The 23,077-nt window shown below is 37.6% G+C and overlaps 1 protein-coding gene and 1 pseudogene across 2 annotated transcripts in view; both read right to left on the bottom strand.

Moving 5' to 3' along the window:
- The window catches only part of EDA (ectodysplasin A), a 554,900-nt gene that overhangs the window by 327,442 nt on the left and 204,381 nt on the right, over positions 1-23,077 (bottom strand). The window lies entirely within an intron of this gene.
- The window catches only part of LOC128577919 (tubulin-specific chaperone A-like), a 128,680-nt pseudogene that overhangs the window by 103,754 nt on the left and 1,849 nt on the right, over positions 1-23,077 (bottom strand).

The raw sequence follows: 23,077 nt of genomic DNA, 5'->3' as shown, positions 1-23,077 counted from the left end.
GTAATGTTTTTTCAAGATCTTTAAAATATGACAGTGGAGCTTTAATAGGGAGTGCATTGAAATTATATATTGCTTTGGGTAGTATGGCCATTTTGATAATGTTGATTCTTCCAATCCATGAGCATGGTATGTTTTTCCATTTGTTAACATTTTCAGCTATTTCTTTTCTAAGAGTTTAATAGTTCTCTTTATAGAGATCTTTCTCGTCTTTTGTTAGGTAAATTCCCAAATATTTCATCTTCTTTGGCACTACTGTGAATGGGATAGAGTCCTTAACTGCTTTTTCAACATGACTGTTGTTGGTGTATATAAAGGCTACCGATTTATGGATGTTGATTTTGTAACCTGAGACGCTGCTGTATTCCTTGATCACTTCTAGGAGTTATGTAGTAGAATACCTAGTGTTTTCCAGATACACAATCATATCATCTACGAAGAGCGAAAGTTTGATCTCTTCTGACCCTATATGGATACCCTTGATCGCCTTTTATTCCCTAATTATGGTGGCTAAAACTTCCATTACAATGTTGAAAAGCAATGGAGACAATGGGCAGCCTTGTCTGGTTCCTGATCTGAGTGGAAATGATTCCAATTTAACTCCATTCAATATGATATTGGCTGTGGGTTTGCTGTAGATGGCCTCTATCAGTTTAAGAAAAGTCCCTTCTAGACCAATTTTCTTGAGTGTTCTGATCATGAAGGGATGCTGGATATTATCAAAAGCTTTTTCTGCATCAATTGAGATAATCATATGGTCTTTGTTTGTTAATTTGTTTATGTGCTGAATTACATTTATAGATTTACGTATATTGAACCAGCCTTGAGACCCTGGGATAAAACCGACTTGGTCATGATGTATAATTTGTTTGATGTGTTGCTGGATTCTGTTTTTTAGGATCTTGTTGAATATTTTTGCATCTATATTCATTAGTGATATTGGTGTATAATTTTCTTTTTTTATTGGGTCTTTCCCTGGTTTGGGGATCAGGGTGATGTTTGCTTCATAGAACGTGTTGTGTAGTCTTCCTTCTTTTTCAACATTTTGGAACAGGTTGAGTAATATAGGTACTAATTCCTCTCTAAAGGTTTGGTAGAATACTGACGTGAAACCATCTGGTCCCGGGCTTTTCTTTTTAGGGAGGTTTTGTATAGTTGATGCTATTTCTGAACTTGATATGGGTCTGTTCAAAATTTCCACCTGATTCTGGTTAAGTCTTGGAAGGTGGCGTGCTTCCAAGTATCGGTCAATTTCCTTTAGATTTTCATATTTCTGAGAATAAAGTTTCTTGTAATATTCATTAAGGATTTCTTGGATTTCTGATGAGTCTGTTGTTATTTCGTCTTTGTTATTTCTGATTGATGATATTAGAGATTTTACTCTTTTTTTTCTGATTAGGTTGGCCAGAGGTTTATCTATTTTATTGACCTTTTCAAAAAACCAGCTTTTTGATTTATTGATCTGATGTATAATTCTTTTGTTTTCAATTTCATTTAATTCTGCTCTAATTTTGGTTATTTCTTTTCTTCTACTGGGTTTGGGCTAGGAATATTCTTCCTTTTCCAGTTGCTTGAGATGTCCTATTAAGTTGTTGACTTCCTCTCTTTCCGTTCTCTTGAGGAAGGCTTGCAGTGCTATAAATTTCCCTCTTAGAAATGCCTTTGCAGTGTCCCAGAGGTTCTGATAGTTTGTGTCTTCATTGTCATTTTGTTCCAAAAAATTGGCAATTACTTTCTGAATCTCATCTCTGACCCAGCTATCATTCGGCATAAGGTTATTTAACTTTCATGTTTTTGTATGAGTATGCAGATTCCTGTTGTTACTCAATTCAAGTTTTATTCCATGATGGTCCGAGAAGATGCAAGGAATAATTTCTATTCCTTTAAATTTACTGAGGTTAGACTTGTGACCTAAAATGTGGTCAATTTTGGAGTAAGTTCCGAGGGCTGATGAGAAGTATGTGTATTCAGTTTTGTTGGGATGAAATGTTCTGTAGATGTCTGCTAAATCTGAATATTGGATGGTTAGGTTTAAATCTAAGATTTCTTTGCTCAGCTTCTTTCTGGAGGATCTATCCAACACTGCCAAAGGAGTGTTGAAATCTCCGACGATTATGGAGCTGGAGAAAATCACGTTACTCATGTCTGTTAGGGTTTCTCTTATAAATTGAGGTGCATTCTGGTTGGGTGCAGAGATATTAATAATTGAGATCTCATCATATTGAGTATTATCCTTACCAAATATGAAGTGACCATTCTTGTTCTTCCTTACTTTTGATGGTTTAAAGCCTACTGTATCTGCAAATAAAATTCCAACACCTGCTTTTTTCTGATTACCATTTGCCTGAAATATGGATGACCATCCTTTCACCCTGAGTCTGTATTTGTCTTTTAAGTTAAGATGTGACTCTTGTATGCAACAAATATCTGGCTTAAGTTTTTGTATCCAGTCAGCTAACCTATGCCTATTTAGAGGACAGTTTAAACCATTCGCATTGATGGAGAGTATTGATAAGCCTGGTGGAATTTTGGGTATCGAGTTTTTCAAAGGTCTAGTGGACATTTTTAATCCTTTTGCAATTGTGGAAGTTGGAGTTTGATCCGAAGTTTCTGAGTGAGTTTACTTTTGTGGTATAGGATTGGGTTGGTCATTGTGGAGGATAGGTCTGAGAATATCCTGAAGAGCTGGTTTACATATGGCAAATTTTTTCAACATATGAATGTCATTGAAGTATTTAATTTCTCCATCATAAATGAAACTCAGTTTAGCTGGATACCAGATCCTGGGTTGAAAGTCATTTTGCTTTTGTAGATTAAAAGTTAATGACCACCCTCTTCTGGCTTGAAAAGTTTCAGCAGAGAGATCTGCAGTTATTCTAATATTCTTACCTTTGTACCTAATAGTTTTCTTTCGCCGGGCTGCTTTGAGAATCTTCTCTTTCATGTTAACTTTAGTGAAGCTAATTATGATATGTCTGGGGGATGAATTATTGGGGTTGAATCGTGCTGGGGTTCTGAAGCTGTCTGCTATCTGAATTTCAGATTCTCTAGGCATGTCTGGAAAATTTTCTTTCATAATTTCATGCAGAAGGGCCTCTGTGCCCTTCGAGGCCACTTCATCATTCTCAGAAATCCCAATAATTCATATATTGCTTTTTTTCGAATTATCTGAGAGTTCTCTGAGAGAGTGATCATTTTTGCTCCCCATTTCTCTTCCTCTTTGAGAGATTGGGAGCGTTCGAAGACTTTATCTTCAATGTCAGAAATCCTTTCTTCTGCTTCCTCCATTCTGTTGCTGAGGGATTCTACTATATTTTTCATATCTTTGAGGGCTGTAAATTCTTGCTTCAGTGTGTCTAAGTCTTTGGTGGTTTTGTCTTTAAATTCGTTAAATTCTTGAGACAACTTTTGAATTTCTCCTCGAATTCCTAATTCCATTTTATTAATCTTGTCTGCAATCCAAATTCTGAATTCGATTTCTGACATCTCAGCCAGTTGTTTACGAATGGGATCTTCAATCACATCTGCCGTATCTTTTCTTGGGGGGGTTGATCTATTCTGGTTATTCATGTTACCAGAGTTTTTCCGCTGATTCCACACCATGGTTATTTTACGCCCTTTGATTTTTCCCCTGGGGTTTTATTGAGGGCCCGTACAGTGTTGTGGCCTGAGGAACTGGGGCCCTGTCTTCTGTGGTGGAGCTAAGTGGTTCTGTCTTGTTTTTAGCTGGTTTCTGTTCGATCCTATTGCAACATCTACTCTGGCTTGAAGTCTCAGCTGTGTGGAAAAATCAGCAATGAAGTCGCTCCGCCCGCCCACCTCTGGCACCAGTTGGAAAAGGAGAATCAAACCTTCCTACAACCGCACACCCAGGGCACCGCCTGAAAAGTCCTCAGTCTATTAGCCCAGTTCAAAAGGTCCAAATCAACTGTCTCAATTGGCACCTGTCTCAGGTGGGAGAGTTCAAGATGTCTCTGGGAACTGGATCACAGGGGCCTGGTGACTCCTCTGACACAGCTCACTCCATTGCAGCGTGGAGTCAGGAGGAGCCACCCAGGAAACAGAGCAGTCTGGGAAGGTTGACGTCTCCTTCCCCACTTTGCCCCTCCGTCGGACCCAGTCACTGGTATCTCTGCAGATGGCTAACCCAGTTGCCCGCAGTGAACAGACACTCCAGGGGTTTGCACCTGCCTGAATCGCAAGGAAGTCTGCCAGGCCCCCGCAGTCTGCCGCTATCTAGCAGGAGGAGATGGGGCCTGACATCTTTGAGTGCTTCATGCAGGTGATGGGAAGGAGGTGTTCACTCAGGCTTAGCCCCGTCCCTGATGGATGCTGCTAACAGAACAGAGCAGAACAGAACAGACAACTTTGCGGGGTTCTGTCTCTGTTCCTGCCGAAATCGCCTACAGAAGACGGGCTGTTCTGAGTTCAAACATCTTTGCTGCTGGAGGTTTGTGTCCGATCACCTCTCTGGGTCGGCCCCACCCTGGAAGCTTCCCAGGTTTGTGAGCAGTGTCAGGAAATCCCCCGCTCACGGGTGGCCTCCTCTGGTTGCCCAGGCGACGGGGGTGTGGCCTCAGAATATCCAGAAGTGAGCCGTTCTGCCGTTAAAGAAAAAATGGCTGTTGATCTGCCTCCAGGGAACTGCCGCTCTGGTGTGGGCACTCAGCCGACCCTTTTCTCCTCTGTCTCGCGCCCCAGAGTCAGCACTGAGCAACCGCAGTTTATGCTGGGTCCACATCCCTCGAGAGATCCCCCAGGAATCCGAAATCTTGGGGAACAGGCCCCCAGACCCCAAGTGGGAGTGTGGGGGAAACTAGAGTTTCATTCAGTTTTGTGCCAGGCCGTATTGTTGCCCAGGGAGGGCTGCTGCACCGCACACAGGGAAGTGATGCCAAGGCTTGATTGCCCCTCAGCAGAGTGCCCTCTCCTCGCTCACATGTCTCAGAGTCAGCGCTGACCTGACGCAGCTCGGGCACTGTGCACTCCCCTGGAGAAATCACCCAAGGATCCGAACTCCTGGGGGACAGGCCTCCAGACCCCGAGTGAGAGTGGGGGGGAGTGCTGTGTGCTCAGCGGGGAAGCTAGAGTTTTGTTCAATTTTGTGCCCAGCCGTATTGTTGCTCGGGAAGGGCTGCTGCACGGCACCACAGGGAAGTGCCGCCAAGGCTTGACTCCACCTCAGCAGAGTGCCCTCTCCTCGCTCGCATGTCTCAAAGTCGGTGCTGACCTGACGCAGCTCGGGCACTGTGCACTCCCCTGGAGAAATCACCCAAGGATCCGAACTCCTGGGGGACAGGCCCCAAGACCCCGAGTGAGAGTGAGGGGGAGTGCTGGGTGCTCAGCGGGGAAGCTAGAGTTTTATTCAGTTTTATGACTGGCAGGAGAACGCCACGGCACCCCAGTCGGGGCGGTAGGTCCAGTTTTTAGAAGGTCTCTCCCATGGAGTGTAGTGGGAGGGCCTTTAATTTCTGCCCGTTTGTTTAATTGTCGGGCTCGAGCCGGTCTCATGGGGGATGGGGACTCCCGTCCGCTTGGTGGTGGATTTTGTACCTTTTGTTTGCGTCCTTGTGGTCACAGCTTGCCTCAGTGGTGTTGATGTGCGTTCTTCAACCTTCTCTTTTGGTGTGGCTCAAGTCCACCAGGATACTTACTAAATTCGTGTCCCTTAACTCTCCTTCTGGACGGGAGCCTCTGTTGAAAGCTGGCTTAAGTCCGCCATCTTGTCTCTCCTCTCCATTTTTCTTAGATAATAGACATTATAGTGGGATGCGAAGAGATTTTGATTTGCATTTCCCTAATAACTAATGATGCTGAAGTTCTTTTCATATGCTTGTTGGTCATTTGTATATATTCTTTGAAGAAATCTGGTGCCATCTGTTTTTGTAAATATTTTTACTAGAACAGAGACATATTCATTTATTTACTTACTGTTTCTGGCTACTCGCACACCACAATAGCAGAGTTGAGCAGTTTTGACAGAAATCTTATGGCCCATAAAGCCCAAACTTATTATCTCTCTGGCCCTTTTCAGAAAATGTGTGCTAAGCCCTTAATTTGGGCCAGAAAATTGCAGGAAGTGTTTTTACTCCATCATTCTAAAGGTTCGTGGGTCATTTACTGGTTTGTTCAATTTCATCACCGATAAAACTTGAGATAGCAAGATTCGAGGTTGGACAGAAGGTTAGTGTAACTGCAATTCAACAGTAAAGGGAGATAGATAGCCAGACCTTTTGTACATTGTATGAACCAATGATTACTGTACTCAACAGTCAGTGTAAGAATCCAATGAATCCTTCAATTGTCAAAAACCATAGTTTCTAAGCATTATACTCTTCAGATTTTTTTTTGATGATTCTGAGATATTGAAAAAAATTCATCAGACATAAACAGATAGAATTTGGTTTAGAAATGAAGTTTCTATTCCAAAATAATAAATAGTGGCCTATGGAAAGGAAGAAAAAAACACATAGGCTATAATCATGGTTTACCACAAGATGCTTTAGAAGGTGTATTTAGCAAGTTCTTCAAGAAAGGAAAATGAGGGGGCACTCAAAAGCCAGAAGTGTCTAAATAGATTATGGAGCAGACATTTAACAAGTATTTCCTGGCATTCAGACTCTTAAACCTTTAGTGAGCTTTAGATCACTATTTAGCACTGTTTGGGAGTCTGTCTCATCTTTTGCCTCCAGTAAATTTTTCATCAATCAATAATATTAGGAACCAATAGCAAAAGTTTACTTTCTTTTATTTATCTGTTGATGTAGTGATTCTTGCTTTGACTCATCAGTTTGAATTCAAATGTGTAATGAAGTCTCAACTGTATTTAGGGAGTTTGTACTTGTCAGCATTTCTAAAATCCCAGCACATTAACTTTGACTTTTGTATTATAGTGCTATAATCAAATGAAAATACCATTGGAGAAAACTTACACATTCAACATTATACAACAGGTTTGAATTGAAATAAATCTCAGAAACTCAACTAAATATTGTTGTTATATAGATTTGACATGAATAGGAATTTAGACTTTGTTACAAAAAAATGGCAGTCTCTTCTTATGACAGCAATCATAAATCACATGAAGAATAATGTACAAGAATGCTTGTCTACTGGAGGCACATATAGAATTCAGTCCCTAAATAAGAAAATGTATAAGCTTGTTTTCTTTTTTTTTCTTTTCTTTTTTATTAAATCATAGTTGTGTACATTAATGTGATCATGGGGCACCATACACTGGTTTTATAGACCGTTTGACACATTTTCATCACACTGGTTAACATAGCCTTCCTGGCATTTTAAGCTTGTTTTCACATACTGTATATTCAACATTCATATGCATTTTTAGCTGAACTTTTTCTGTGACACTAATTTATCTTCAATGTTATAAAACCATGTTACTTTATACTTAAATTTATAATTTTGTAATTTATACTTAAATTTATAATTTTGATAATTTGGGAGTAATTTTTCTAAAACTTCTCTTTCCCTATAAAATTCCTCCTTCCCCCCAAAACTCACATAGCATTCCAAATAAAATAACATAGCTTTGCTGATACTGTGGCTCTGGTCACATCACGTGAGACACAGGAAGTGAAAGAGTCACTTGAAGATCATAGTGAAAAGGATATAGTCAGAGATGGAAAAGGACAACCAAAGAGATTAAACAAATAAATTCTGTGAGTCAGCCCTTACTTAGAGGATACTAGTTTTTAATTCCCAAGCTAGCTTATGAACTACTAGGTTAGAAGTACTACTAGAGGTTATTTGTAACCTCCATATGACAAACTATGTATAAATACATTAACTGGAATCCCTTTCACTCAAGAATTTTAATGAAACACAGTTGAAAAATCAAAATTATCTTTTATAAAGGTGTAATTTGACATAATTTATGGCTGCTCTACCTAAGGGCTGGGGAACTGTCAACAAAATACCAATCAACCCATCACTAGTATTCATTAAAGATGTCCAAAAGAACGACAAACTACAAGTTTAACCTCAATATTGGGAAATTTTCTGAAACCTGCTAAGAAAAATAAAACAGAATAAAAAGAAACCACTGCCCTATCTATTGGGGAAAAAGATTCATTCATAGGTTCTGTAAAGGCCTGACTGAAAACATTTGAATTATTTGAGGAGATAAACATACCTGAGAAAAATAAGTTAGCCAGAGGATAACAATCAATATTTAGATTTTGAGGAGTTTTAAAACTATTCTCCAGAACCCAAACCCTAGGATATATAGGTGCTTCAGAGGTTCTGGCTAATACTTAATTTGGAAATTATTTAAAAATATTTTTCACCTATTCAATGCCATTCCTATCAAAATACCAACATCGTACTTTCAAGATTTGGAGAAAATGATTCTGCGTTTTGTATGGAACCAGAAAAAAACCCGTATAGCTAAGGCAGTTCTCTGTAACAAAAATAAAGCTGGGGGCATCAGCATACCAGATTTTAGTCTGTACTACAAAGCCATAGTGCTCAAGACAGCATGGTACTGGCACAAAAATAGAGAAATAGAAACTTGGAATCGAATAGAAAACCAAGAAATGATACTAACATCTTACAACCACCTAATCTTCGATAAACCAAACAAGAACATACCTTGGGGGAAAGACTCCCTATTCAATAAATGGTGTTGGGAGAACTGGATGTCTACATGTAAAAGACTGAAACTGGACCCACACCTTTCCCCACTCACAAAAATTGATTCAAGATAGATAAAGGACTTACATTTAAGGCATGAAACAATAAAAATCCTCCAAGAAAGCATAGGAAAAACACTGGAAGATATTGGCCTGGGGAAAGACTTCATGAAGAAGACTGCCATGGCAATTGCAACAACAAAAAAAATAAACAAATGGGACTTCATTAAACTGAAAAGCTTCTGTACAGCTAAGGAGACAACAACCAAAGCAAAGAGACAACCTACACAATGGGAAAGGATATTTGCATATTTTCAATCAGACAAAAGCTTGATAACTAGGATCTATAGAGAACTCAAATTAATCCACATGAAAAAATCCAACAATCCCATATATCAACGGACAAGAGACATGAACAGAACCTTCTCTAAAGAATACAGACGAATGGCTAACAAACATATGAAAAAATGTTCATCATCCCTATCTATTAGAGAAATCAAATCAAATCAAAACCACCCTGAGATACCATCTAACCCCAGCGAGAATGTCCCACATCACAAAATCTCAAAACTGCAGATGCTGGCGTGGATGTGGAGAGAATGGAACACTTTTACACTGCTGGTGGGACTGCAAACTAGTACAACCTTTCTGGAAGGAAGTATGGAGAAACCTCAAAGCACTCAAGCTAGACCTTCCATTTTATCCTGCAATCCCATTACTGGGCATCTACCCAGAAGGAAAAAAATCCTTTTATCATAAGGACACTTGTACTAGACTGTTTATTGCAGCTCAATTTACAATCGCCAAAGTGTGGAAACAGCCTAAATGCCCACCAACCCAGGAATGGATTAACATGCTGTGGTATATGTATACCATGGAATACTATTCAGCTATTAAAAAAAATGGAGACTTTACATCCTTCATATTAACCTGGATGGAAATGGAAGACATTATTCTTAGTAAAGCATCACAAGAATGGAGAAGCATGAATCCTATGTACTCAATTTTGATATGAGGACAATTAATGACAATTAAGGTTATGGGGGGGAGGAAAAGTAGAAAGAGGGATGGAGGGAGGGGGGTGGGGCCTTGGTGTGTGTCACACTTTATGGGGGCAAGACATGATTGCAAGAGGGACTTTGCCTAACAATTGCAATCAGTGTAACCTGGCTTATTGTACCCTCAATGAATCCCCAACGATAAAATAAATAAATAAACAAAAATATTTTTTCACTATTTTAGAAGTTGTAATTAAAAAAGGAATAAGGAGGGAAGGGGGAAAGGGAGGGAAGGGAGGGGGGAGGTGGGTAGAGGGAAGGGGATTGGTGGGATTACACCAGCGGTGCATCTTACAAGGGTATATGTGAAACTTAGTAAATGGTCTGTGAAGCTAGTGAATGTTGCCCCATGATTATATCAATGTACACAGCTATGATTTAATAATAAAAAAAATGGAAGAAGTATCAACATACATACCTGGCTATGTTATATATATAATATATAACGTTGAAGACTACCAATCCACTAACATGTTTTAATAGATAAACTAGTATCTGCTAAAGGTTTAGAGTAAATCTTCTCCTGCCTTTCTGTGCCTATATTTAAATTATTTTGGATAAGTTATGATTAGGAAGGTCATGGATCACCACTTATATAGGGCTATGCATGTCTGTGCATATAAAATTTTAAAACAAGTATAGTACTATGCCATATGTGCCTAAGCCTTGCCTAGTATCCTATCAATCCTATTCACAACTGTTCACCTATACTACACTTTTGCCATGTCATAAAAATCAGTTGTGAAATAGCCGGGCATCATGGCATTTGCCTGTAGTTCCAGTGACTCAGGAGGCTGAGGCAAGAGTATCACTTGAGCCCAAAAGTTTGAGGTTGCTGTGATCTGTGACTCTATGACACTCTACCAAGGGTGACATAATGAGACTTTGTCTCCAAAAAAAAAAAATCAGTTATGAACTAACAAGTTAACACATTACCACATTGAATTATTGCTCATGCACTTGTGAGTTTTGACTGTTTCTCTTCTATTTTTGCTAAAGAATATACTTCTTGGGGGTGAGACACAATTATAAGAGGGACTGTACCTAACAAATGCAAATAGTATAACCTAATTCTTTGTACCCTCAATGAACCTGAAAAAAATTTCAAAAAAGAATATAAGCACTTGTCAGATACTGTCAATGATTTAATTTCAAAATTTCTTACTACTCTTCTTTTAGGCCTCATGATCAGTAATTAAATAATGATCCAAGTTTACAAGATGAGCTATTAAAATTTGTTGTCATTTAGAATCATTTATCTGTATGAATAAAGATTTTCTGTATACTACGCATCAAAACCAAAATACAATAGATACTGAGACAGATACAGGATATAACTATCATATATAACTTACTTATCTAAAATTTTTATACTCATTAAAGTAATCTTATTTAAATTTTATGACTTACAATGATAAAAATTCAACTTATAAAATAAATGTTACCAGTTAGGTGAATTTTATATAGATAATACGTGAATTTGGTGAGCAATGATACAAATAACTTACAATGTGACATGGTGTGAGTTAACCGTATAAGCTTAAAGGGAACATGGGAACATTTCCAGAAGATATCAAATCTATCTATTGGTTTATCAATACCTTAAAAACTTTTAATAAATATCGAAATTTTTCAAGAAAGGCAAAGAAAGGATATTATCCTTCTCAGTCATATCATTATATATATATTTGAGATAAAATATGAAATATTTTATCTGAGGGCTGTACCATAAGATAGAATAGAAATACAGAAATGATCAAAGGGATTAGTAAGGTAAAGAATCAGTGTAGATACAGAAAGTAAGATTGCTATATGACAATAGACTAAAAGGATGGCTAAGCTGTCTTTAGTTTTCAATGAAGATGGCTAAGACGGAATATTCATAAAGTCATACTAGAAAATAAACAGCATGGGGATGGTCAACCCAAATAAGTCTGTCAAAACTAATGGAAGAATATGAGTTATATATGAAATTTCAGGGATTTAAGTTCAGGAAAAACTAACAAAAGAGAAGGAATACTTCTCATGGTGGGCAATAAATAGATGGGCATACCAAAAGCCCTGACTGACTTAAGGATTATAAAAGGTATCCATACAACATTTGTACCCCTTAATAAATATTTTCAAATAAAATAAAGTAAATAAAGTATTTGACCTTGTATTTAAAAAAAATGTACATATATATATATATTTTGAGATATAGTCTCACCCTGTGCCCTGGGTAGAGTGCTATGATGTCATAGCTCACACCAACCTCTTGGGCTCAAGTGATCCTCTTGTCTTAGCCTCCAGAGTAGCTGGGCCTATAGGTGTGCACCACAATACCCAGCTACTTTTTAGTATAGATGGTGTCTTGCTCTTGCTCAGACTGGTCTCTAACTACTGAGCTCAAGGAATCCATCCTCCTTTGCCTCCCAGAGTGCTAGGATAACAGGCGTGAGCTACTGCACATGGCCTTCAATTACTTTTTAAAGGTTCATAGATAATTGAGCCATAAAATTTTACTGGGATAACTAGGATGTATGGAGCTTATCCTAAACATTGAAATAGCAAGAACAATAATGTCATTCTCCCACACAGTCCTAATGCCAAAATAGAAAAATAATTTGAATGGTACCTTGCAGAGGTCTTCAAACTTTTTAAACAGGGGGCCAGTTCACTGTCCCTCAGACCAATGGAGGGCCAGACTCTAAAAAAAAACTATGAACAAATTCCTATGCACACTGCACATATCTTATTTTGAAGTAAAAAAAACAAAACAGGAACAAATACAATCACACCGCCTCATGTGGCCCATGGGCCGTAGTTTGAGGACCCCTGTCAGGAGGGACAAAGATTTACACTTAGTGGAGTAGGCAGAGTTAGAAAGTGAACAAAGGGAACAACCAAGATAATTTGGTTGATCCCGCTATTATATTTGGTTATTTAATATATTTTATATATGGCTAAAAAACTTGAGGCTGTGTAAGTTCAGGGGAGTCTGGAATCTGAAATTTCTCTGAGTTATTACTAGAAATTTCTAATTCAAAACAATATGACTGTTTCACTTCTGGGCAAGACAGTAATGTAACAGCCTGAAACAAACAAAACAAAATAAAAATTGTTTTACAAATGCTAAAATATATAAACAAAGGATTTCAAGATCATGGACATCAGGAAACAAAAGGGAATAATCCATGAGAGACTGGAAACAAATGTGTCCAATGATTGTCCCAGTTAATTGCTGTCACAGATTTTTGCAAACTACAGAGTAGGAAGGAAGAACCCAGGTGGCATTGGGCAGACCTTCTGAGTTGAGGAGGTATGGCTGAGTCTAAAAAGACCAAGGTTACTTAAAGGTCATAGAACAAAGTAGTGGAGAGAAGAGAATAGCACAGAAAGAAAATTCTGGAGTTATAAGTTCTGTAAAAGTTCCTACTTGAGTATTCAATGGAATACTAACCAGCACATGCAAGTCAGGAAACTACTCAAGGCCATAGGGGAAAAATCATCCAAGAGGATTAGTGACAATAGCATCCAATAATCATACAGGACCTAGTAATATTAGGTTTTTGTGCCAGGCAGAATCGAAAATCTCATAATTCACTAGGTATTGAGTAGAGGGCCCAACAAGGTGTTGCCTTGGGAGTGAGGAATAATTAGTACTAGACAGACATCTGTTCTATACCTATTTAACTGATCTTAAAAGCAATACCTAAAAAGATTGAAGTGTTTCCTATTAATTTAACTTCATCCCAGAATAGAGCTAGATTATTTACGTAATACAAAAATATCCAGCACCCACAAAACCATAAACTTTTACACGTCAATGGGCACTATCAAGAGAATAAAAAGAAAATTCACTACATGAGAGAAAATATTTGCAAATCATATTTCTGATAAGAGATTAATTCCAGAGTGTATGAAGAATTCTTACTACTCAACACACACACAAAATCAACTCAAATAAAAAGTGAGCAAGGAACTTGAATGGGCATTTTTGTAAAGATGACATATAAATGGGCAATAAACGTTCAAAAAGATTGTCGATATCACTAATCATTAGGGTAATGCAAATCAAAACCATAATAAAACACGATTTTCTATCCATTAAAATAGTTATTATAAAACAACATCAGAAAATAACAAGCGTAGTGAGACTGTGGAGAAATTGGAACCCTTATGAATTGATGCTGGGGGTATAAAATGGTACAGCTAAGCTTCTGTGGAAACATTTTTTCCCCAAAAAAGTTAGACATAGAGTTACATGTGATTTAGCAATTTCACTTCTAGGAACATAACTAATAGAATTGTAAGCAGGTACTCAAATAGACACTTATACACCAAGACTCATAAAACTATTATTCACAATAGCCAAAAGGTAGAAATCACCCAACTGTTCATCAAGAGTGAATGAATAAACAAAGTGTTTATATATAAGCATTCTATAATAGACATACTTTTATCTGACAATGTGAATGTTACTTTCTTTGCACTATTATTATTGCTTAATATTTTGATGCAGCAATCGCCTGATTTCTTTTCTGAATGTATTTATTGTCATTCATTCTTTATGAGGATTTTGTTTCTAGGCTTTACCTTAAACATTGTTATTGTTATTAAATTTTAAGCCTTTTTAATTCTGTGAAAGCAAAAGTGGAAACCTAATAAATACATGTATATGTAAAAAAATAAATAAAGTAAATAAAAAGTGTGGTATTTTCATACAATTGAATATTATTCAATCTTAAAAAGCAATTAAATTTAGATACATAAATGAACCTTGAAGACATACAAAGTTATAAAGAACTGTGTATTGTATGATTATACCTATGTGAACTTTGAAGACATACTAAGTTACAAAGAACTATATATTGTATGATTATACCTATGTGAAAATGTCTATCATTGACAAATTTATAGAAATAGAAAGTAGACTAGTGGTTGCAGGGACTAGGGAGGGAGGAAGTGGAAAATGACTTCTTAATGAAGACAGGGTTTTCTGGGGGTGATGAAAATATTATGGAATTAGATAGTGGTGATGGTTGTACAATGTTGTAAACATAACCAAAACCCACTAAATGATAAAATATAAAATGGTGAATGTTCTGTTATGTGAAATTTACCTTAATAAAAAAAAAAACACCAAATAGACACTAACACTGTATAAAATGAATCATACTGAGACTTATAATAAATGGGTCTTATTCCAGGTCTAAAAGGCTTATCAAACATTAAACAATCATTTTATGTAACTGCCATATGAACAGGATAAATAAAAACATCATATGAGCATATCAACTGACATATAAAATGCATTTAATGAAATGTAACACCCATTCATGAAAAATTTCAGTCATTAGGAATACAGAGGAACTTCTTTAACTTGATGAAGAGCATCTACCCAGATCCTAATTTGACATCATCTGTGTGACATTGGCAGGGTGATTTATGTTTAGATCAATGGAAAAGAATAGAGAACCTTGAAACAGACCCACAAAAGTATTACCAATTGAGTTTTATAACATCTTTATCGAGTGATAGTTCATACACAATAAAATGCACTCTCTTTGGTGTATAATTCAATCTCATTTATTATGTTCACAAAGTTGTAGAACCATCAACAGTATCTAAGTTTGGAATATTTTGATTAAACCAAAAAGAAACTTCATGCCCATTAGTAGTCACTTCCCACTCCGCCCTCACAACATCCACAGTAACCACAAATCTAACATTTTGTCTTTATGAAGTTTCCTATTCTGTATATTTCATATAAACTACACCACATACTATGTAGCCTTTTGTATCCAGCTTCTAGTGCTTCGGGTGTTTTTAAGGCTCATCCAACTAGTAACATGTACCAATATATCATTTCTTTTCATTGCCCTGTTTTTGACAAAGGACAAAAAGTAATTCAATGGAGCAACTTTTTAGTCTTTTCAACAAATGATACTGGAAAACTTAACATCTATTGACAAAAAAAAAAAAAAAATACACGGTTGAATTCACCTTCACCCTTATACAAAATTAAGCCAACATGGATCACAGGCTTAAATATAACATGTAAAACTGCATTTTTTAAGAAGGTAAACATTACCTACCACATGTCCCAGAAATTTTACTATTTGTCTAAAATACTCACCATCCTTAATCATCAGAGAAATGCAAATCAAAACCACTTTGAGATATCATCTAACTGCAGTAAGGTTAACCCACATCACAAAATTGTAAAACCAGAGATGTTGGCATGGATGTGGAAAAAAGGGAACAATTCTACACTGCTGGTGGGAATGTAAACTACTATGTTCCTTTTGGAAAAATGTTTGGGAACACTTAGGGATCTAAAAACAGACCTGCCATTCGATTCTACAATTCTGCTACTAAGTATATATCCAGAACACCAAAAATCACATTATAACAAAGATATTTATTGCAGCCCAATTCATAATAGCTAAGTCATAGAAGAAGCCCAAGTGCCTATCAACAAATGAATGGATTAATAAATTGTGGTATATGTACACCATGGAATATTATGCAGCCTTAAAAAAAGATGGAGATTTTTTACCTCTTTCATGATTACATGGATGGAGCTGGAACATAGTCTTCTTAGCAAAGTATCTCAAGAATGGAAGAAAAAGTATCCAATGTACTCAGCCCTACTATGAAACCAATTATAGCCAAAGAATATGGGAAAAGGGGATAAGGAAGGGACGGGAGGGGTGCGGATGGGAAGAGGGAAGATAATTGGTGGGACCACACCTACGGTGCATCTTACAAGGGTACATATGAAATTTACTAAATATGGAATATAAATGTCTTAAAACAATAACTAAGAAAATGCTGTGAAGGCTATGTTAACCAGTTTGATGAAAATATTTCAAATTGTATATAAAACCAGCACATTGTACTCCATGATTACATTAATGTACACAGCTATGATTTAATAAAAAAAAGTAAAAAAAGAAATAAAGCATATATAAACAGAAACACTTATTATAAATGTTCATAGAATTTATTTGTAATACCCCAAAACTGACAATAAGTGAAATATCTATCAACAGTTGAAAAGAAAAATAAATTGTCATATATCTACATAATATACTACTACTACAAAACAATAAAAATGGAATGGTTCATAGACACAACATGGATGAATATAAAAATAATTATGTTGAGTAGAAGCAGCCAATAAAGAGTTCATAGTCTATGATACTATTTATGGAAAATTCAAGAATATGCAAACAAATCTGTAGTGACAGAAAGCAAATCAGTAGTTGCTTAGGATAAGAGGAGGTGAATAGGGAGGGATTAGAGGGAATACAAAGGGACATATGGAAACTTTTGGGCATGACAGATTTATTATTTAAATTGTAGTGTTGGGTATATAAATCAAATTATAAACTTTAAATCTGCTTTATTGTATTTCAAATATATACCTCAAAAAAAGGATTATTTATTTATTTTTTATTAAATTGTAAACACACAGATCATATATACATGAAAGCATTTATGGGGTACAATGTGCTGCTTTCATATAGAATTAGGAACACTTACATTACACTGGTTAATACATGCCTCATTTCGTTTACTTAATTACTGTCTTAAGACATTTATACTGTATGCTAATAGATTTGACATGTACTCTTGCATTATGCACCATAGGTGTGATCCCACCATTCACCCTCCCTCAATCTGACATCTCCCCTCCCATCCCATCCCTCGTCCTTCAATTTGGACCACAGTTGTAATCTACTCTTCATATGAAAGTGTGAGTGCAATGGTTTGGAGCTGAGCCAAGAGAGAAGGATGAAGAATGCACATCAACCCTGCTGAGGCAATATGCAACCCCAAGGATACAAATAATAGGTATAACGACCATTGCCAAGAGGGTGGGAGTCCCACCCCTGAAGAGAATGGCTTGCAGTATACTTTCTACAAACAAGTGAGTAGAGTTCAAACATCCTCCCATTTTATCCCACAGGAGAGACCCTTTAAAAACTGGAACTCCTACCACTACTAGGATGCCATGGAACTCTCCTAACAGGCATAAAACTATATAAAACAGTACATATTCCCTACCTGCAATTCTGAACTTCCAGCACTCCCCTCCACTCTCACCATGAGGTCTGGAAGCCTGTCCCCCATGGAGTCCAGATTCTTGGGCATTTTCTCAAGAGGTGTGGAGAGGGCATGGGCTGTTGCAGGTCTGTGCTAATTCTGAAGCACTGGGGTAAGGAAAAGACACTAGACCGAAGGAACCGTATGGTAGAAGGAGAGGGAGAGGTGGTGCCTCACAGCATAGAGTAGCTGTGGCAGCAGCAGGAACAATAGGGCTAACACCCATGGGGATATTTTGGAGAGACACTCCCTGTCTGAGCAATCAGAGAAAGTCGGGCATATTCTCTAGTAGCAGACACTGGCGGAACAGATCTGGGATGGAAACGCAGGCCCCATGAGTAAAGGGTATTCCTGAGGCGGTACCTACCTGGGTGGGGCACAAGGGGGACGAAGAATAGAAGACATGTGCAGAGATGGCATACTCCCAGGGTGGGACAGAGCCAGGACTACTTTAGTAAGCCTAAGAAGCACTTGGCCCTCAGGGGTCATAGCTAAGACAAAGGCACACAGCCAGAGGCCGGAACTCAGAGCCAGAATGTGAGCTCTAACCGCACCTGCCGCAACACAAACAGCAGCAGAGACAAACACACCAGCTCCAGGCAGTGGTGCACACCAGGGCTGAGTTGCAGTTTCTGTGAACTCCAACAGTGCCTGGTCCATGGGGGAATACAGCCAGGACAGAATCACAAATTCTGTGAAAATATAAGTGTCAGCAACATCAATCAGGGGCGGAGCCGGAACTGAGTGAACTGCCCCAGGTTCCATTAACCACCTGAGGTTGTCAGGCCTCAGCTTACTGTGCAGATGGTGGTGGAGTGTGGAGGCCTGGCTGAGGAAACATAGATCTCCCTGTGACTTAGGCAGACACAACCCCCTGGAGTAGCATCTGCTCATTGGAGGGAACTGAGTCACAGCCCTGCGGGGTTACCAGTGACTGGGTATGACAGAGGTGCAAGGTGGGGAAGGAGGCATCAACCTTCCCGACTAATTCATTTGCTGGAGGGGGGGGTCCTTCTGACTCCAGGGAGCACCAGAACAAGTCATACTCAAGCTGCCAGCAGACCCCCACTATCTAGTTGCTGGAGTCCTTTGGAACTCTCCCACTTGAGACCGGGTGCTGACTGGGACAACTGACATGGATCTCTTGGACTGGAACAATCACCCGAAAACTATCCAAAGTGGTACCCTGGATGTGTGGTTGTGGGAAAATTTGATTTTCCTTTTGAGTTCTTACCTGTGGGGGGCAGGGTAACTTAATTGTTGGTATTTCTCCACAGCTGAGACTTCAACCCAGAGTAACTGATTCACTAGGATAGGACAGACACCAGCTGAAAACAAGGCAGAGCCACTGAACCCCACCACACCAAGTAAGTCCCCAGTGTCTCAGGCCGGACACTGTACGGGTCCTTTGCAAAGCTCTAGGGGAAAAGGCACAGACACCAGTCCCAGTTCCTGGGCAAAGGGGTAGTCAATCATTACTCCAGGAGCCCCACAACCCAACTTCATCTTATCTTCTCACCTAGACAAACGGTGTAAAATAATCATGGGGCGGAATCAGTGTAAAAACTCCAGTAACATGAATAACCAGAGTAGATCAATTCCCCCAAGGAACGACATGGCATAAACAACCGAAGATCCCATTCATAAACAAATGGCTGAGATGTCAGAAATTGAATTCAGAATTTGGATTGCAAATAAGATTAATAGAATGGAGGTAAATTTGGAATTAGAAATTCAAGGAGCATTTCAAAAGTTGTCTCAAGAATTCACTGAATTCAAAGAGAAAATCTCCAAAGATTTTGACACATTGATACAAGAATTTGCAGCCCTCAAAGATCTCAGAAACACAATAGAATCCCTCAGTAACAGAATGGAGCAAGCAGAAGAAAGGATTTCTGACACTGAAGACAAAGCTCACCATTTGTCTTCAAAGACGAAGACAATGGAGAGCAAAAATGGATCATTCTCTCAGAGAGCTCTGGGATAATTTGAAGAAAACTAATATTCACCTTAAAAGAATTCCTGCGGTGACAAAGTTGCTTCGCAAGGCAAAGGCTCTTCTTCACAAGATTATGAAGAAGAACTTTCCAGACAAGCCAAGAGATTCTGAAATTCAAATAGCAGACATTTTCAGAACCCCAGCAAGACTCAACTTGAATAAGACATCCCTCAGGCAAATCATAATTAACTTCACTAAAGTTAATATGAGGAGAAAATTCTGCAAGCAGCTAGATGGAAGAAAACCATAACCTACAAGGGGACAAATATTAGAATGATGGCAGATCTCTCTGCTGAAATCATTCAAATGAGAAGAGGGTGGTCATCAACTTTTAATCTCCTAAAACAAAATAACTTTCAACCCAGGATCCTATATCCACCTAAACTGAGTTTCATTTATGATAGAGAAATTAAATACTTTAATGGCATTCACATGTTGAAGAAATTTACCATAACTAAACCAGGTCTCCAGGATATTCTCAGACCTATCCACCATAAAGACCAGCACAATCAATCCTCTACCAACAAAGTAAACTCACTCAGAAAGTTTTCATCAAATTCCAACTTCCACAGTGGTGAAAGGATTAAAAATATCCACCAGACTTTAGAAAAACTCGATACCCAAAATTCTATCAGACTTATCAATATTCTCAATTAATGTGAATGGCTTAAATTATCCTCTAAAGAGGCACAGGTTTGCTGACTGGATACAAAAACTCCAGCCAGATATCTGCTGCATACAAGAATCACATTTTACCTTAAAAGATAAATATAGACTCAGGATAAAGGGATGGTCATCTATATTTCAGGCAAATGGAAATCAGAAAAAAAAGCAGGTGTTCCAATTTTATTCACAGCTACAATAGGCTTTAAACCAACAAAAGTAAAGAAATATAAGGATGGTCACTTCATATTTGTTAAGAATAATACTCAATATGATGAGATTGCAATTAGTAATGTTTATGCACCGAACCAGAATGCACCTCAATTTATAAGAGAGACTCTAACAGACATGAGCAACTTGACTTCCTGCAGTTCCATAATTGTTAATTTTAACACTCCTTTGGCAGTGTTGGATAGATCCTCCAAAAAGAAGCTAAGCAAAGAAAGTTTAGACTTAAACGGAACCATTCAACATTTGGATATAACAGAATTCTACAGAACGTTTCACCCTAACAAAACTGAATACACATTCTTCTCATCAGTCCATGAAACATATTCCAAAATGGATCACATCTTAAGTAATAAGTCTAACCTCAGTAAACTTAAAAGAATGGAAATTATACTTGGATCCTCTCGGACCACCATGGAATAAAAGTTGAACTCAGTAACAACAGGAATATGCATACTCATACAAAAACATGTAAGCTCAATAACCTTAGGCTGAATGATAGCTGGTTCATAGATGACATTAAAAAGGAAATTATCAAATTTTTGGAATAAAATGATAATGAAGACATGAATTATTAGAACCTCTGGGATCCCACAAAGGCAGTCCTAAGAGGGAAATTTATAGCACTGCAAGCCTAACTCAAGAAAACAAAAAGAGAGGAAATTAATAAATTAATGGGATATCTCAAGCAACTTGAAAAGGAAGAACATTCCAATTCTAAACCCAGCAGAAGGAAAGAAATAACCAAAATTAGAACAGAATTAAATGAAATTGAAAACAAAAGGATTATACAACAGATCAATAAATCAAAAACTTGGTTTTTTGAAAAGGTGAATAAAATAGACAAACCTTTGGCTAACCTAAGTAGGAAAAAAAGAGTAATATCTCTAGTTTCATCAGTCAGAAATGGTAAAGGTGAATAACAACAGACCCCTCAGAAATTCAAAAAATCCTTAATGAATATTACAAAAAACTTTATTCACAGAAATATGAAAATATGAAGGAAATTGACCAATAAATGGAAGCACGCCACCTTCCATGACTTAGCCAGAATAAAGTGGAAATGTTGAACAGGCCTATATTAAGTTCTGAAATAGCATCAACTACACAAAATCTCCCTAAAAAGAAAAGTCCAGGACCAGAAGGCTTCACATCAGAATTTTACCTAACCTTTAAAGAAGAACATGTACATATATTATACAACCTTTTCCAAAATATAGGAAAAGAAGGAATACTACCCAACACATTCTATGAAGCAAACATTACTTTGATCCCAAAACCAGGAAAAAACTCAACAAGAAAAGTAAATTATACACCAATATCACTAATGAATATTGATGCAATAATATTCAAGAAGATCCTAGCAAACAGAATCCAGCAATACCTCAAACAAATTATACACCATAAGGAAGTGGGTTTTATCCCAGGGTCTCAAAACTGCTTCAATATACGTAAATCTATAAATGTCATTCTTCACATAAACAAAATAAAATCCAGGACTGTATGATTCTCTCAATTGTTGCAGAAAAAGCTTTTGATAATATCTAGCATCCTTTCATGATCAGAACACTTAAGAAAATTGGTATAGTAGGGACATTTCTTAAACTGATAGAGGCCATCTACAGCAAACCGACAGCCAAGATCATATTGAATGGAGTTACATTGAAATCATTTCCACTCAGATCAGGAACCAGACAAGGTCGCCCATTGTCTCCACTGCTTTTCAACATTGTAATGGAAGCCTTAGCCATCACAATTAGGCAACAAAAGGCAATCAAGGGTATGCATATAGGGTCAAAGGAGATCAAACTTTTACTCTTCACAGATGATATGATTGTATATCTGGAAAACACCAGGGGTTCTACTACAAAACTCTTAGAAGTGATCAAGGAATACAGCAGCGTCTCAGGTTACAAAATCAACATTCATAAATCAGTAGCCTTTATATATACCAACAATAATCAAGCTGAAAAAAACAGTCAAAGCCTCTATTCCATTCACAGTAGTGCAAAAGAAGATGAAATATTTGGGAGGTTACCTAACGAAGGACGTGAAAGATTTCTATAAAGAGAACTATGAAACTCCAAGAAAAGAAATAGCTAAAGATTTTAACAAATGGAGAAACATACCATGCTCAAGGCTGGGAAGAATCAACATTGTTAAAATGTCCCTAGTACCCAAAGAAATATACAATTTTAATACAATCCCTATTAAAGCTCCACTGTCATACTTTAAAGATCTCAAAAGAATAACACTTTGTTTTATATGAAATCAGAAAAAAACTTTAATAACCAATAAAGTACTCAGAAATATAAAGTAAGCAGGAGGAATTACGCTACCAGACCTCAGACTATACTATAAATCGATAGAGATCAAAACAGTAT

The sequence above is a fragment of the Nycticebus coucang genome, chromosome X (genome assembly GCF_027406575.1).
Source record: "Nycticebus coucang isolate mNycCou1 chromosome X, mNycCou1.pri, whole genome shotgun sequence".
Lineage (NCBI taxonomy): Eukaryota > Metazoa > Chordata > Mammalia > Primates > Lorisidae > Nycticebus > Nycticebus coucang.
The sequence above is the reverse complement of the archived record's forward strand: the minus strand, read 5'-3'. Positions and strand labels throughout refer to the sequence as shown.